Source organism: Grampus griseus, assembly GCF_964374135.1.
Source record: "Grampus griseus genome assembly, chromosome: 3".
Classification (NCBI taxonomy): Eukaryota; Metazoa; Chordata; class Mammalia; order Artiodactyla; family Delphinidae; genus Grampus; species Grampus griseus.
Genome location: NC_139019.1, coordinates 19855049 through 19872632, shown reverse-complemented (window position 1 = coordinate 19872632; position 17584 = coordinate 19855049).

The window sequence follows — 17584 nt, the reverse complement described above, 5'->3', positions numbered from 1 at the left end:
CAGCTGGTACATATATGTCATACTTAGTTCAAATTCAGAATAATATCTCCAGACTTTCCTTCAAAAAGACACTATTAAGCCACGGATATCTACTCTTTTTATTAAATACTTTTTATAGAATACTTTTAATTTCTGTTTTTCAAATTTTTATTTGATTAACAGCAAATTACCCGCAGGACCTCGTGGCGCAATGGTAGCACGTCTGACTGCTAATTAAAGGTAAATTAGTTTTAACAATAAGCAGAACATAATTAAAATGAAAAGGAATATTACTATCCATTATGGTTTCTGTTCCTAAAACAGAAACTATATTGTATTTGAATAAATATCATTTTAGGTAATTATCTCTTCCATGAGATAGAAAATAGATTATAATTAAATACCATTGTTTATTATTACTCTGCCATTCTCTTATCACAGGAAATTCTTGACAAGGAATACAACTATTTTCTACACACTGATTTTTATTTTTTTAACACATTTTCCTGACCATAGTATTCAGTTTGTCTAAAAGACTGAAATTATTATAATAGTTTATATCTATTCTTACCTGCAGGTAGTAGTAAAATACAATTAACTGGGAACAATTATCTTCTTTACTATCAGGACTTTTACTATAAAATACATGCTTAGATGCAAGATTTGTCTATTCCTTAGGATAGAGTTACTTTTTTTTTCTGTAAGTTTATGCAAATGGATCAATAACGCTAAATTAATGGCTCTTAAATTGTGGTTCCCAGAGGAGTAACTTCCGTCTTGGAACTTAATAGAAATGCAAATTAACAGACCTCACTTTAGTCTTAGCACACTGTTTTAGAAGCCTTTCAGGTGATTCTGGAGCTTACTGAAGGTCGAGAATCACAGCTACAAGTCAGGGTTGTGCAATAGAAATTTCTTTGATGATGGAACTGTTCTATATCTGCACTTTCCAATGCAGTATCCAGTAGCCACATATGCCAGTAAATGGCTAGTATGACCAGAAACTAATTTTTTTTTTTTGCTTTGGGTCTTCATTGCTGCGTACCGGCTTTCTCTAATTGCAGCAAGTGGGGGCTACTCTTCGTTGTGGTGTGCAGGCTTCTCATTGCAGTGGTTTATCTTGTGGAGCACGGGCTCTAGGCGCATGGGCTTCAGTAGTGTGGCACGCGAGCTCTTGAGCACAGGGTCAGTAGTTGTGGCACACGGGCTTAGTTACTCCGTGGCACGTGGGATCTTCCCGGACAAGGGATTGAACTCGTGTTCCCTGCACTGGCAGGCAGAATCTTAACCACTGTGCCACCAGGGAAGTCACCAGAAACTAATTTTTAATATTATTTAATTTTAATTTATTTAAAGTTAAAAATCCATATGTGGCCAATGGCTATTGTTTTGGACAGCACAAGTCTGAGTAAAATCCACAGTTCATGTGATTAGAATCACAGAAGGTTAGATTCTAAAGGAAATGTAAACTTATTACATCTTTCAATCACTATTGGAATTCTTGATGCTATAATTTACTAAAAGAAAAAAAAATAACCCATTACAATTTTGATCCTAGCAAAATTACGATAATAGTAGTCATTTATTTCAGCAAAATTTATGAAGTGAAATTGACTACACGATGTTTATATTTTTTAACAAAAAATGTTGTATCTGAGTGTGGAAGGCAGAAAGCTCAGATGGTGTACATTCCCTGTATAATCCTCTCTCTTTAAGTGAGGTTGGGGCCAGTGAATGTGATGGACTCATGTTCATGGTTAGGTTAAAGATAAATAGATTTTGGGCTTCCCTGGTGGTGCAGTGGCTGAGAGTCTGCCTGCCAATGCAGGGGACACGGGTTCGTACCCCGATCAGGGAAGATCCCACATGCCGCAGAGTGGCTGGGCCCGTGAGCCATGGCCGCTAAGCTTGCACGTCCGGAGCCTGTGCTCCGCAACGGGAGAGGCCACAGCAGTGAGAGGCCCGCATACAGAAAAAAAAAAAAAAAAATGGATTTTGCTGATGCAATAAATGTTCTTAAGCATTTGATAGTAAGTTAATCAAAAGAGAGATGATTCTGAATGAGACTGTCAGGTGAGCTTTTAAGGGAGAAGGTCAGAACCATAACCAAGTGGGATTTATTACTGGGATGCAAGAACAGGTCAACATATGAAAATCAATTAGGCAATAGCACCAAAAAGAATAAATTACTTAGGGATACACTTTACCAAGGACATTAAAGACTTGTATAATGAAAACAACCAAACACTGATGAAACAAATTAAAGAAGGTACAAATCAATGGAAAGACACCTGTGTCCATGGAACAGAAGACTTAGCATTGTTAAAATGTTTCCTCTAACCAAACCTATCTATAGATTCGATGCAATACCTATCAAAATCCCAATGGCATAATTTACATAGAGAAAAGCTTAAAAGTCTTATGGAACCACAAGGACCCTGAATAGCCAAAGCAATCTTCAGCAAGAACAAAACTGGTGGCATCACATTTCCTGATTTCAAAATATATTACAAAGTTACAGTAATTAAAGCAGTATGATATTGGCATAAAGTCAGACTTAAAGACCAATGGAACAGAATAAAGAACCCAGAAAATTGTTACGTGTATACTGTCAACTAATCTTTGACAAGGGTGTCAAAAATACACAATGGAGACTTTATACTCTGAAGAACAAATGGTGTTAAGAAAATTGGATATTAATATGCAAAAGAATGAAACTGGATGCTTATCTTACATCATACACAGAAATTAATTCAAAATAGATTAAAGACTTAACTGTAAGAAGTGAAAGTGTAAAACTCCTAAAAGAAAACATAAGGGAAAAAAGTTCATGACATTGGTCATGAAACAAGATACAAAGGCAAAAATAGACAAGTGAGACCACACAGACTAAAAAGCTTTTGCACAGAAAAGGAAACAATCAACAGAGTGAAATTAGAAAATAGTTATTGTAAAATACCTCACATATACTGAGTATTTAATATATGCTAAACCTGGTTCTAAGTATTTTCCATTAATTAATTAATTTAATTAATAATGAAAAACCACTGAATGATGAGCACTATTGTTAAATTTTCTTCTTGAGGATTGGGCAAAGAGATATAAGGTAATTTATCCAAAATTACACAAGTAATAAGTCAAGGATGTGACAATATGGAATGTGACTACAGAGTCTTTTTGCTTACCCAGGGCTCTATTTTGCCTCTCAAAGAAACAGTTAATTTGGGAATGTGGGAGAAAAGCTGTTTGTCTCATTGAGAAAACTGCTGAGATTATGTCTGAAGAAAAAAGACATTTTTAATTGTAGAACACAGTAGTGTGAGAGATGTTGATTTTAAGGAATATTTCTTAAAAGATGCAATTTTTTGATAAGGATAATAAATGTTTATTGTTGTTTTAAGCCACTAAGTTTTCAATAATTTTGTTATACAGTGATAGGGTATCAATACAGTAAGCATCCTCCATATGGATGTATCATAATTTATTTAACATTCCCCTCTAGTTGGACATTTAGGTTGTTTCTAGTTTTATCCCATTATAGGCAATTATGTAATTCTTTAGGATAAATTTCTAGAAATAGAATTGCTAGAACTCATATTTTATTTTATTTTTATTTCTTATTTATTTATTTTTGGCTGTATTGGGTCTTTGTTGCTGCGTGCGGGCTTTCTCTCGTTGTGGTGAGTGGGGGCTACTCTTCATTGTAGTGCATGGGCTTCTCATTGCGGTGTCTTCTCTTGTTGTGGAGCATGGGCTCTAGGCACACAGGCTTCAGTAGTTGTAGTATGTGGGCTCAGTAGTTGTGTCTCGCGGGCTCTAGAGTGCAGGCTCAGTAGTTGTGGCACACAGGTTTAGTTGCTCCATGGCATGTGAGATCTTCCCAGACCAGGGCTCGAACCCATGTCCCCTATATTGGCAGGCAGATTCTTAACCACTGCACCACCAGGGAAGTCCCTAGAATTCATATTTTAAATTATGATAAACGTTGGCAAACTACATTCTAAAAAGGTCAAAAATTCTACTATTTCACACTTCCACCTAAGTGTATTACAGTGCTTATTTCTCCATGCTCTTGCCAACAGTGGATATTTTTAATAGTGCTAATCTTAGGTGACAAATGACATGTCATTTTAAGTGTATTAGTGACGAGAAGATAGTTATGCCAGGAGTTTATTGGCTATTTGCGTTTCATGATTTGTCTTTTCATGTTCTTTGGTCAGTCATCAATTTAATCTTGATATGAAGGGATTATGTATAGACTATGGATATTAACTTTTTCTCATGTACCTGGCAGATATTTTTTCCAGTTTTATGGAGAAATAACTGATATACATCACTGCATAAGTTTAAGGTGTGCAGCATGATGGTTTGATTTACATATATTACCACAATAAAGTGAAATGATTACCACAATAGATTTAGTTAACATCTATCATCAAAGATGCAATGATTTTGATGGTAAAATGGAAAATAAGATAATACTTATAGAATGGTAGATAATCAAATAAAATTGACAAATTTAGCAGAGTTGGGAAAGTTTAGAATAGATGTTCTATGATGTTCAGTAAGTCTTCAAAAAGAGAAGGGTAGTTACTGTTCAAAATGGACAAAACAGAACCATAAATATTACACATAAAACCTAAATCATAACAGCCAGCTATTATAAAGTGGACTGAGATAAGAAGGTCTTGCTGGTGGTTTAAAACTGGCCACTGAACCCAGGAGAAGCACATGGATTTTCCAAAAAGTAAATGTCACAGGTCTTTTAATTTGAGATGTGTGATCTAGGGGTCTGCGAGCAAATTTCCCTATTAGCACCCAGTTAGGTTGTAAAGAATAAGAGTGGAAAAGATGCTAAAGGAGAAATGAGTCTGACATTTCACTTTTGTTGCTTACAACCTAGCTCATATAAAAGGCAAGTGGATGGAATTGAACTGTGATAAATAAGAGTTCACAGCTACAAAATTTTACAAAAAAGTTACAAGACAAAAAGTTGTTTGTTAAAAAAAGAGACGATACAAAACAAAGAGAAAAGGAAAAAATCAAAAGACACTTGGAAAATAGAAACTGAGCATCAAAAAAGCATAAACTAAAAAAATACTTTTCTACAAAATCAAGACAGTACAGACCATTTTACTAAACCTAAATAAGAGGTAAGAGATATAATTATCTGGAGAAAATATTGCAGTAGGAAAAAGAAGAAGGAGAGGGAGGAGGAGAAGAGGAGGGGGAGGGGGAGGGAGAGAGGAAGAGGGAGATCGATAGGAAGGTGGAAGTTTTCAAGAAAACAAATAGAATAGGAAAATAAAAACATTACAAGGTGAAAGTCACATTGAAAACAAAAATTTCAATAAATATAAATAGAAACTTACAACAAAACAATGTATAGACTTATGAAATGGGATGGTTAATTTTATGTATCAATTTAATGACATGTAGTACCCAGATATTTGGTCAAACATTATTCTTGGTGTTTCTGCAAGGAAGTTTTTGGATGAGACTAACAATTTAATCAGTTGAATAAAGTGGGACTCGTTCAGTCAGTTGAAGACCTGAAGAGAACAACAAAAAAATGACCCTTCCTGGAGTAAGAGGGGCATTCTCCAGCCTTTGGAGTTCATGTGGACTGTTGACTCTTCTGGGTCTGTGTCTGCTGACCTTCAGGTTGGAACTTTACTATCAACTCTCTTGGGTCTTCAGTCCATGGGCCCATACTACATATTTGAACTTGCCAGTTTCCACAACTGCTTGAATCATTTCCTTATAATAAATCTCTCTCTCTCTCTCTCTGTCTCACACACACACACACACACACACACACACATACACACACACCTCTTATTGATTCTGTTTCTCTAGAGAACCCTAATACACAAAATTCACATGCTTTTGCTTTTCCAATGGAAAGGAAAGCAAGGCTTAAGCTAGTTTCAGGTTTGACCATGGAGAAGTAAATAGGCAAGTGACTTACTCTCCTACAAAAGTATCAACCACAATACTGTATAAAATTTATGCATCCACTGGCTTCAGCCCTCAGGCAATAGAAGGTAGAAGATTGTGATCCTAGAGGGATAGGAATCACAAGAAGTAAGCTCCACACAATATTATGCCTGGGGGCACTTTTCAAATCACAGCAAAGGAAATGAAACTCAATCACAAAGCAATGTTCTTAATGGGTAAAATAAATAAAGATCAGAGATTGGGGTTCTTGAGGCATCTAGAATTTGAGGGACAATTAACCAAATAAGTTAGTTGTACAAGTAGGAAGATCCCCAAAACTGTTTCTTTCAACCTGCATTCCAATATTAAGTTACACAATACCATGAACAACATTATGCAAGGTTTGACAGAAAACAGTATTAGAAGGTTGTGAGGACAATAGAAATTATATAAGATGTACAACTGTATAGAGACATTGATAATCTTATCATGTAACATTAAGTGACCTTGCTGTAGAACACACAAGTTTTTCAAGCACACATGGAACATTCACAAAGGTGAACCATTGTGTGGAACATGAAACAAGTCTTGATAAATTTCAAAGAATTTTAATCGCAGAAAATATATACCCTGACCAAAATGAAATGAAATGAAAATCAACAACAAAAGTATCTGGAAAATTCTCAAACAGTTAAAAACTAAGCAGTACAATTCTATTTAGTCACAAATAAGTAATAAATAAATAAAAAAAATATTTAAAATATTTTGAATTGCATAATAAGAACATAATCAAAATTTGTGTGATGTTTTAAAATCAATGCTTAAAGGAACTTTTATAGTTTTAAATGTTTATATTAGAATCGAAGAAAATTTTAAATCAATGGACAAAGTTTCCATCATTAGAAACTAGGCAAAGGGGAGAAATTAAACCTAAATTAAGTTAAAATATGAAATGAATAAATATGAGCTGAAACTAATAAGAAAAGGAAAAATAAGATAAAAATGAATAAAATTAAAAGCAAGTTACTTAAAAAGATTAATAAAACTGATAAAACCCTACCCAGACTTATCAAGAAAAGACTGAAAGCAAAGCATCAACCAGGACTGCAAATCTCACTTAAGTTTTGATATCCTCTTCCAACCTCAATAGTTGTTGGTAGAATTACTAATATAACAAATGAAAAAGGGGACATCACTACAAATCCTACAAAAATTAAAAAGGTAATGAGGAAAATGTATGTACAACTTTATGTTAATTAGTTTTACTAGTTAGAATACATGAATAAATTCCATGAAAGACACAAATTACCACACTGGCAAAAGAAGAAAGAGAAAGTCTTAAGTGTCATGTATCTATGAAAGAAATCGATATTCTAAGAATTAAAAAACCTTTTATTTGAAGGAAATTTTAGATCCATATTCTTTACAAGTAATTTATTCCAAGTATTAGTAAAGAAATAATGCCAGCATTACACAAAATAATTCAGATAATATAGGAAGAAGTAACATTTCCTATTTATTAAGTGGGGCCAGCAAAAAATTGACACCCATTGCTTAAACTAAGACAATGTAGAAAATTGGATAGATATATGATGCTAATGGGACTGGAAGTTTCAATATTTTAAAGATGTCTATTTCTAACAAATCAACCTAAACATTAAAAAAATCCCATACCAAATTGACCAGACTCTTATGTGCTAAAGAGAATTATATTAACTGGAAAGATTTTAGATTAAATTATAACTTCAAGCCTAGTTAGGAATTTAGAGAAAGCAACTAGTTGATGTATATAAATGTATATTTGTACTGTTTCAGAGTAAAACAGAGACTCCAGAACACATGGTTGCTTTAAATAATATTAGGCATAATAATTGAGTAATAACCAGGAAATGGACACAGGAAGATTTTGGAGAAATCAAATAGATTAGGGTTTAAGGGCAGTGGGTTCAGAGTCCCAACTCCACTGCTGCCTAGTATTATTGCAAGGAGTAAGGGAGACGGCTATAAAGCACTTGGTCAATGTCCAGCACATACTAAAACTCCTTATATAGAGAGTTATCATTACTAATATTAATGTTGGAAACAAAATGAAGGCATGGAGTCTTAAGAACTCTGAGGTTCACTTTAGTCAAACTTTGCTTTAGTTTGGGAAAGCAGAAAAAAGAAAGAAAACAATGCCATTTGCATTAATCCCATGCATATTCTTTATCTGAATAAAATATATTCAGTGAAATTGTGTTTATTAATCATAATCAAATTCCTCATAATTTATCTGAATAAGTTTATCCATAATTCTCCAGAGAAAAAAAATTCAGCATTTGTATAGAAGGTTGTGTGATTTTATTCATATTATTCCATTTGATCCAATCAAAATAATCTTAAATCATGAAGATCTATTTTGAACTTGATGACTCAAATTTAAGAATAACTTGTGCTTTATTTAGTCTTTTTCATCATATGGTTAAAGACTGAGAATTAACTTATTTTGAATGGAAAAGATTAAGGAAAATAAAAATTTTCTTTCATGAAGAAACGTTTTATCTTCCATAGCTCAATGCTTTCCCATTTCAAGAAAAGCCAAATGGCCTTACCTGCTTCAGAAAAGCATTAATACCTGTTGTGAAGAACCTTTATTAATGTTAATTGTTCTATCAAGCAGTGATTAGGGAACAGGCGGCCCAGGGGTTGAAAATGACTACTTGCAAAAAAAAGTTGTATACTTCACAGGCCTCTAAGCACGCAGCTAACCCTCCTGATTACAAAAGGTACAGAGTGCCATTAAAAGGCATCGAGATTTCCGGAAAACAATTATAAAGGCATATAACATCTGTTCTCAATCACGGGCAACAGGAGGGCAAATGGGTTCCACATAATATGTTACATACAACAAAGGAGTCCAGCTGTGTGAAGAAAAGCATGTGAAAAAGCAATGGCCAAGAAAGAACAGTGCAAAGGAAGCATTGTTACCACGGTAGTGACCCATGACAATCTCTTTGAGTAGCTCTGTGGTGCCAGGGTCTGCTTGTTCTCCCACGAAAAGGGCCACCTATGACATCCTCAATTATAGGTACTCACAAATACTATTTATGAGACAATTTGGATTTAACATTTCAAATGACAAACTTCTAAAAAAAACTACATGGGGCAAAGCATTTTCTCAGCCCTTTGTTCTAACAGTCCAGGATCAAAATTGCCTTTATCTCCTTCTAGAAATCTATATCGTTCCAAACCATTTTGCATAATTCAAAATAGAACTATAATAAATGTTCATATGAATAATTATTGCTGAAAATGATAATTAGGGAAAATTGTATGACCATTAACACATCTGACCCGACTACTCCTCTTTCTCTCCTCCACTCTCTCTCCCTCTCTCTTTCTCATTCTTCTTGGGTCTCAGCCCACTGCCTCCTTACTATTCTTCCAACACAACAAGCACCTCCAACTGGGCCTTGGTATATGTTGTTCTGTCTACTTGGCCTGTCCTTGACCCAGTCATCCATCAGGCTTCCTTCCTTGTCACCTGCACATATTCGCTAACATATCATCATTACAGTAAGGCCATTCCTGAAAAGCCTAATTACAATTGAACCCATTTCACACCCTTCCTATTGTCTCTAATTTAGTTTCTCACATAGCACTAATCAGCAGCTAACATAATGTTTTCTTATTTTTTAATTTTTTTGTATTTTTTTTATTTACTGTCTTTCCTTGGAAAACATAAGCTTTGTGAAGTCAGGGGATCGGGGCTCTTTTGTTCAATGCTGTATCCTTAACACCCATGGCACATGAAAAAAGCTCAAAATTATTCCTCAAATGATTGAATCACCTTAGGATTTCCTGAGCCCTATAAGTTTTAATCAGGTAGTAAAGGATTAATCCAGCAGGTTTGGGGTACTCAAACTCTGCACACTCCAAGGAAAAGACCGACTTTTGACTTGCTCCAGGGAGATAACCCGTGAGCCCTTTAAAATATCCTGCGTGATGAGAATGTCTTTGTAAGCCTGAGATGCTGGGCTATTTATAGTTTATGCTAACATGTAACTTATGTTGAAAACTTATTTTTGTGTACCTGGGATTTGGAGCCACTCTACCTGCCGGGGGCTGGAGTCCAGGTAACTTAGGTCAGTCACATGAGTGTCCCATGCCTACATGACAGGCTACCAATAAGAACTCTGGATTCAAGTCTCCAGAAGGACTGAGATTCTTTGGCCACACTTTGCAAGTGTCATCACATCGTTGCTGGGAGAATTAAATGCTGTCTATTTGATTCTACTGGCAGAGGACAATCGGAAGTCAGCACCTGGTTTCTGCTGAGCTCTGCCCTAATGCACCTTTTTTCTCTTTGCTGATTTTAATCTATTCATATCCTTCCACTGCAATAAACTGTAACTGTGAGCATAACAGCTTTTTGAATTATGTGGGTCTTTCTAGCAAATCATCAAACCTGACAGTGGTCTTGGAAACCTCTGAGACAATAATTATATGTAGGCTTGGATAAAAATGAAACAAACATCACTTTGTAGTCCAACTAAATATTTTTTTATTTATGAACCTCAGTATACGAGACCCATTCCAGAAAAATTATAATTTGAATTAACTTATGTGGAGAAATAATGGTCTTCCTTGCAGAAATAATAATTCATTGATTTTTGTTAATCAGTATTACAGAGTAATTAATAAAATTGATATTAGTAAAATAACAATATAATTAATTGGTTAATTTTACTTTTGACCCTGAATTTATCTGGGAAAAATATAAGTTTCATGGACATTCAAAATTAATCTAAGCCTCACCCTATGAGAAATAATGCAGAATGCCTATTACCATTCTTTCTCACCTTGAATAATTTTCAAAACCAAAGTGGAAACATGCACCTAATAAAAAAGTAAACTGTAAATTTGCAAATATAAAATAGATAAATTATTCACAATTACAAAGCCACATCTTTGTTTCAGCTTGCACTAACGTCATGTGACTGTGATACCATATCAGTGATAATAAATCCAAAAGGGACTTGGATGCTACCTAGTTTCCTGACCACAAATATCCCCTTGATTAATCTGAAGCAGCCAATGACTGTCTTAAATTGTTTGCATATACATAAAGATCCAATCAACTATATTTTGTCTATGAGACACCTATAAATTTGCTAATGAAATTTCATTTTGTTGAATGGATTAAAGCACAAATTTTATAGCATGCTGATCTTGTAAACATGTGCATGCATTTGAGGAAACATAGTCTTGATAAGTTAGAATCTAACAAGTTTCTTAAAAAAGGAAAGAGAATACATTTTATAATTATTTGAATTAAAAATGGAAATGCAAACATCCACCAAACTCTTTTTTCTAATTTTCCATAATATGTCATAGACATCTTAACTTTTCTCACCTAACTCCTTTGATCCCATAAGAAGGCAGAGAAAATGACTGTTTCTAAGCTCAGTAAGACTAAAATGGTGTTTGAGTACTATTTAGTATTTAGTATATTTATTGAGTTATTTAGTGTATAAATACTCTAAAAAAACTGGTACGGTAGATTTCCAGTTGCAAAATAAGTGAGTCACTGATATGAAATGTACAGTGTGGGGCATACAGTCAATAACTATGTAGGATCTTTATATGGTGACATATTGTAACTAGACTTGTTCTGGTGATCATTTTGAATGTATAGAAATACTGAAACAGTATGTTGTGTAACAGAATTAACACAGTGTTGTAGATCAATTACACTTCAACAACAAACAAACAAACTCATAGAAAAAGAGATCAGATTTGTGGTTACCAGAGGCAGGGGGCGGTGGGAGGGGCAATTCGGGAAGGCTGTAAAAAGGCACAAACTTCCAATTGTATGTTACATATGAAAGTTGTTAAAAGAGTAAGTCCTCATCACAAGGAAAAATATATTTTTCTATTTCTTTAATTTTATATCTATATGAGATGATGAAAGTTCACTAAACTTACTGTGATAATCATTTCGGGATGTTGGTAAGTTAAATTATTATGCTGTGTACCTTAAACTTTTACAGGGCTCCATGTCAATTATATCTCAATAAAACTGGAAGAAAAAATATTACCAATAAATATATATAAACATATAATAGAGAGAGACGGATTTATGTATCTATCTGTGTGTGTGTGTGTGTGTGTGTGTGTGTGTGCATGTGTGTGTGTGTATGTCCCCAGGTAGAAATTTTAGAAATTTGGGAAGAGGAGAATTTGATTATCATTGTTTGGGAGGCAGAGAACGACTGACCCTTAAATCCAAAATGTGAAAGACTAGGAATCCTGGAACATGTGAACAGTTACCTCAATAAAGGGATTCTAAGCCCTTTGCTCTTTGCAAATAGCCTTCCAGATGTGAATTCAGGTGAAGACCTTTCTGTCTGTAATTAATAAAACCTAGAACCAAGTTGGCTTTACATATAAACACAAAGATATTGGCACAGTTTCCAAATAGTAATGCAAAACTAAAAACAAAACAAAACAAAAATACCATTTTGAGCCAAGGCTTCATATACTTTAATCAAATTTTAAGGAAAAATATTACTGAAAATACTGTGGCTCCTATTCCTTTATTGTAATTTCATATTATTTAAATAGGTACTGGAATGATTGCATAATCTAAGTTCCAGATAACAAAAAAAATGTTCTACTCAACATCAATCTGTTTCAGCTCGCCTAGAAGCAGAATATTTAGGTCAAATAGCTGCTAGACCTTTCACGTGCCTGAGGCCTTCTAAATAATGTTTACTTTTAAATCATTTCTAGGAATTGTATCTCCTCATCCCCAATAAAGCATAATTATTTGTTTTTTGTTGTCTTTAAATAATATTAATTTCATATACATTGCAGATACTCTTTAATTTTATGGATATTCAAATATAATAAGTATATTTAAAAATACTATTTTAATTTACATTATAATTTCCAGATTTTTTATCATAAATCACCAAATATTATTTATGTTCCTTCTTAAAAGTGATATTATTTTTAGCACAAGCATACCTCATTTTATTGCTCTTTGCTTTATTGCATTTCATACAAATTAAAGATTTAATTTTCATCAATGGGCACCATTTTTCCAAAAGTATTATCTCACTTTGTGCTTCATTTTAGTAATTCTAGAAATATTTCAAACCTTTTGTTATTACTATACTTTTTATCATGCCCTGTGGTCAGTGATCTTTGATGTCACTATTGCAAAAGATTATGACTAGCCAAAGGCCCAGATAATGGTAAGCATTTTTTAGCAATAAAGTATCTTTAAGCTAACATTGTTTACAATGTACATTGTTTCTTTAGCCATAATGCCATTGCACACTTTAATAGATTACAGTACAGTGTAAATGTAACTTTTATACGCACGGAGAAACCCCAAAAAATTGTGTGACTCACTTTATTGCTTGCTATATTTGTTTTATTGCAGTGGCCTGGAACCGAACCCACAATATCTCCAAGGTATGCCTGTACATGCAGATTGAGAAAAGTAGAATGGATTTTATAGACAGAATTCCTGAAAACCGCTAAGCTATAATTTTATAGGTATCATCTTTTTCGATGTTGATATATTTATTGCTACAGATATTTTTTTCAGGAAACACTAATGTGTATGTTTTCATTGTTTATCTGAAAATATCTGGATATATTTTTTCCCAAGATAAGATTATTTTAATTGCATAATCATAAATTCTAATGTTGTGAATTTTACATACGAATACCTAATTAACAATAAACATGTGGTCACAATTTATTTTTTAGTGGGAGTTCTTTTCAAATTAACTTTTCTAGCAGTTGAAGAAAATTTCTTATTTAGGAAAATGAAGTGTCATTAGGACAATTATGAATGGATACATTATTTACAGAATGCAATTATTTTTCTCCGAGTTTATATAATTTAAATATGCTTTAAAAATAAAATTAAACTTTGCATTTTTGTACTGTGTTTTAATTGAAAAAGGTAAAATAAAGCTTATAAAATCAAAATGAATAATGAAAGATTTCAATAATACCAAATGCTAAAACAACTTTATTTTAGGAAAATACTGTTCATATAAAATAAATTTCTATGGTCATATTATTCACCTATAGGTGCAGTTAGAGAGAATTTAATTAAAACAAGCACTAAAAACTTCTTGCAAAAGCTTCAAGTGAGAGCAAATACATTGACTTCTGTTCCATGAATACCATTACATATGAAAGAGTACAAACTTGCTCTCCAACACTCGTGCTTACATGTTACAAACATTCCTCTTTACTGGTTTCCTTTTTCCTTATTAACTGATGGGCCCAGTCACCAATGCACAGATTAAAGAAAAGCTGTGAGACAAGAGCTCAAATTTACAAACTTCTGTATATCTGTACCCCTTATTTTCTCCTGGTTTTCAATAGAGACAGGGTACCTTCCTCAGTTAAATGAAAATTCTTCTACCTTATATGAAGCATTACTCTATTGACTGCCCCTTAACACTTCAGTACCTTTAAGAGTTTCTTCTTCTGAATTCTTTCCTTTAAACAGATAGATACATATAGGTATGCCCACCAGAAAAAATACATGCAATAGGTGAATGGATAAACACATTGTGGTACATCCATATAATTAAATATTATTCAATGTTCAAAAGATACATCACAAAAGCATGAAAAGACATGGAGGGATCTTAAATGCATATTATTAAGTGAAAGAAATCAACCTGAAAAGTCTACATAGTGTTTGATTCCAACTATATGACATTGTAGAAAACGAAAACTACTGAGACAGTAAAATGATCAGTGGTTTCCAGGGAGAGGGAGAGAGTAGAAAGGAGGAAAAAGTACAGTACAGAAACTTTTTAGGACAAGTCAAACTGTTCTGTATGGTATTGCAATGGTGACTACACAACATTATGCATTATCAAAACCCACAGAACTTTACAACACAAAGAGTTAACCCTAATATGAACTATGCATTTCAGTTAATAATAATGTATTAATATTTTCTTATCACTTATAACAAATGTATCATACTAATGCAAGATTTTAATAATAGGTGAAAATGTTAGGGGCAGAGGGAGCATATGGGAACTCTGTATTTTTTTCTTATCAATTTTTCTGTAAACGTAAAATTGTTTAAAAAATTAAGCTGGTAATTGAAAATTTTAAAAAATAATACCGAAATATACAAATACATGCAACTTCTTTAAATTACCACATATCTGTAACTTCTGCATGTTTTTTTCTTACCAGCCAAACCTATGTTGTTTCTATGTCCTCATTTTCTATTACATTTTCAAATGATTTTGTGTGACTTCTGATCCAGATCTTATTCATGGAAACAACCCTTTCTAATCCAGTGAACAGTTTAATTAGCAACAGAATTTGGCAATAGTGTACTATGTTTTTTTTTTTTTTTTTTTTTTTTTTTTTTGCGGTACGCGGGCCTCTCACTGTTGTGGCCTCTCCCGTTGCGGAGCACGGGCTCTGGATGCACAGGCTCAGCGGCCATGTCTCACGGGCCCAGCCGCTCCGCGGCATGTGGGATCTTCCCGGACCAGGGCACGAACCCGCGTCCCCTGCATCGGCAGGCGGACTCTCAACCACTGCGCCACCAGGGAAGCCCGGCAATAATGTACTATGTTTTTAAACTTCTTTCTTAGTGTTTGTGTGTGTTTGTGTGTGTGTGTGTGTGTGATATCACACTACTCTGCTTTGCTGTGAACCAAGTAGTTTTCTTTTCAGGCTCATTATCTTCTTCCTCTTGGCGAATTACTGTATTTCTACACTGTTTTTTCAAAACCCTGCTTTGTGTTCATGCTATAATTTCTTCCTTGAAAAAAAATGCTCCTCTTGTTATTTACGGGCTCTATATGTTCTAGTATTCTCATCTGAGTTTCTGATCAATGACATAATTGACAAAATCTACTTATATGTTTCAAGGGTACTTTAAATCAACAAGAATACACTACATTTATGATCTCTTTCAAAAGTCAGTCCTCTCTAAGAAAAAAATCACCTTTTTTAATCACTTGAAAAAAGTAAATCAACAACAAAAGGTCATTCTGATAAGATCGTTCTATCTTGATCCATATCTAGCGGCTTTAGTTTCAAATAATGGAAAACTCTATCTGGTTTAAACCAAAGAGTCAATATATTGACAGCTCTAACTTAATAGTTCAGAGGTTGGATGGAATATACACATAGTTCTTTTGCAGTACTAACTACGCTTGTGGGTGAATCTCTTTTCTCTACCCTTATCTGTATCTAAGCTTCAATCTAAGGTGGCAAAACCACTAATAGCCATACACAGAAGTATATGTTTTATTACTCAGACAAGGACAGAGGAAAAATAACTCATCTGACAGCTTTGACGTAAAAGTTTTATTTTCTTCTGGTTTGAAGATATTAGGCCAATTGAATAATCTTGAACCATAAATATTACACATGAGATAGTACTGTTTTTCTTAAACTAATCATGATTAATCTGGCTGCTACACAATGGAGTAGGGCATGAGGGATCACTAAAAAGACAATAGCAATGTCTGGAATCTATCATTTGTCAGCTTAATATTGGTATATACCCTCCTTCTTACTCAGAAAGCTTAAAAAAATGCATGTTTAAATTCATCATAGTCGTACCATATTCAAAAGGAGACAAATCAATATTTATTCCAACTGCTCTGTTAAGCTCTGTTTTCAGAACCTCTGTTGTATCATATCTCATCTTAATTGGATTCTGTCAGTGTTCTTCACATTCCAGTTACATATGATAAGATACATGCCTCTAACATACAGGATCTACAATGAAAAAGAAAGAAGAGAATATGTGCAATCAACTACCACAGGTAATGTGCTGCCACTTGAATTAGTCACTATGGTGGGATATTAAAATGTTCATTGTGGCAGGTTGATTGGCAGGTAGTAGGGATTGAAAGTTTAGCTAATAAATGAAAATAGAAAGATCAAGATCAAATAATAAAATTTCTGAATGATCAAACTAAGAATTAAGAATGTGAAATCCAAAACTACTTTTACATAGGGACATGATAATTTTGATAATTAAGAAGTACCCTGTGCTACTATAAGAAGATGGAGTAATAACATTACTTCATCATAGTGAAACCTAATATTAAGCAGCAAGGTTTGTTCAAGAAAATATGAAAAACAATAATAACCCTGTGGACCTAGGACAATGAGGGAGGTGACAAAATCATACACACACAAGGTGTTTTGAATGTCAGTGGGATTTTTTTTTTGCATGAGTATCTCATTTGTATTTGTAGTCAATAATTTATTCTTATTTCTAAGTCTATGTTCTGCTGACTTTTCAAAATGAGGTGGGAAGAATATTTTTTCTATTTTTAGATGAATTTGTATAAAGCAGATGTTTTCTCCTTAAATGTTTGAAGGGATCCTCAAGTGAATCTCATCTGAGACTGAAGTTTTCTTTGTAAGAAAATACAAAATTATAAAATCAGTTTCATTAATAAGTAGAGCATTTTATTTAGATCTCCTCATTCTTCTTGTGTCAATTATATTTGGTTTCTAAGAAAATTGTTTTTATATACAAATTAAAATTTTTCTTAATATTTCTTATTTTTGATATCTTTAAGATATATAGTAATGTTTATTGTTATTCCTGGCATAGAATATATGGTTTATTAATCAGTTTTATTAATACCATACA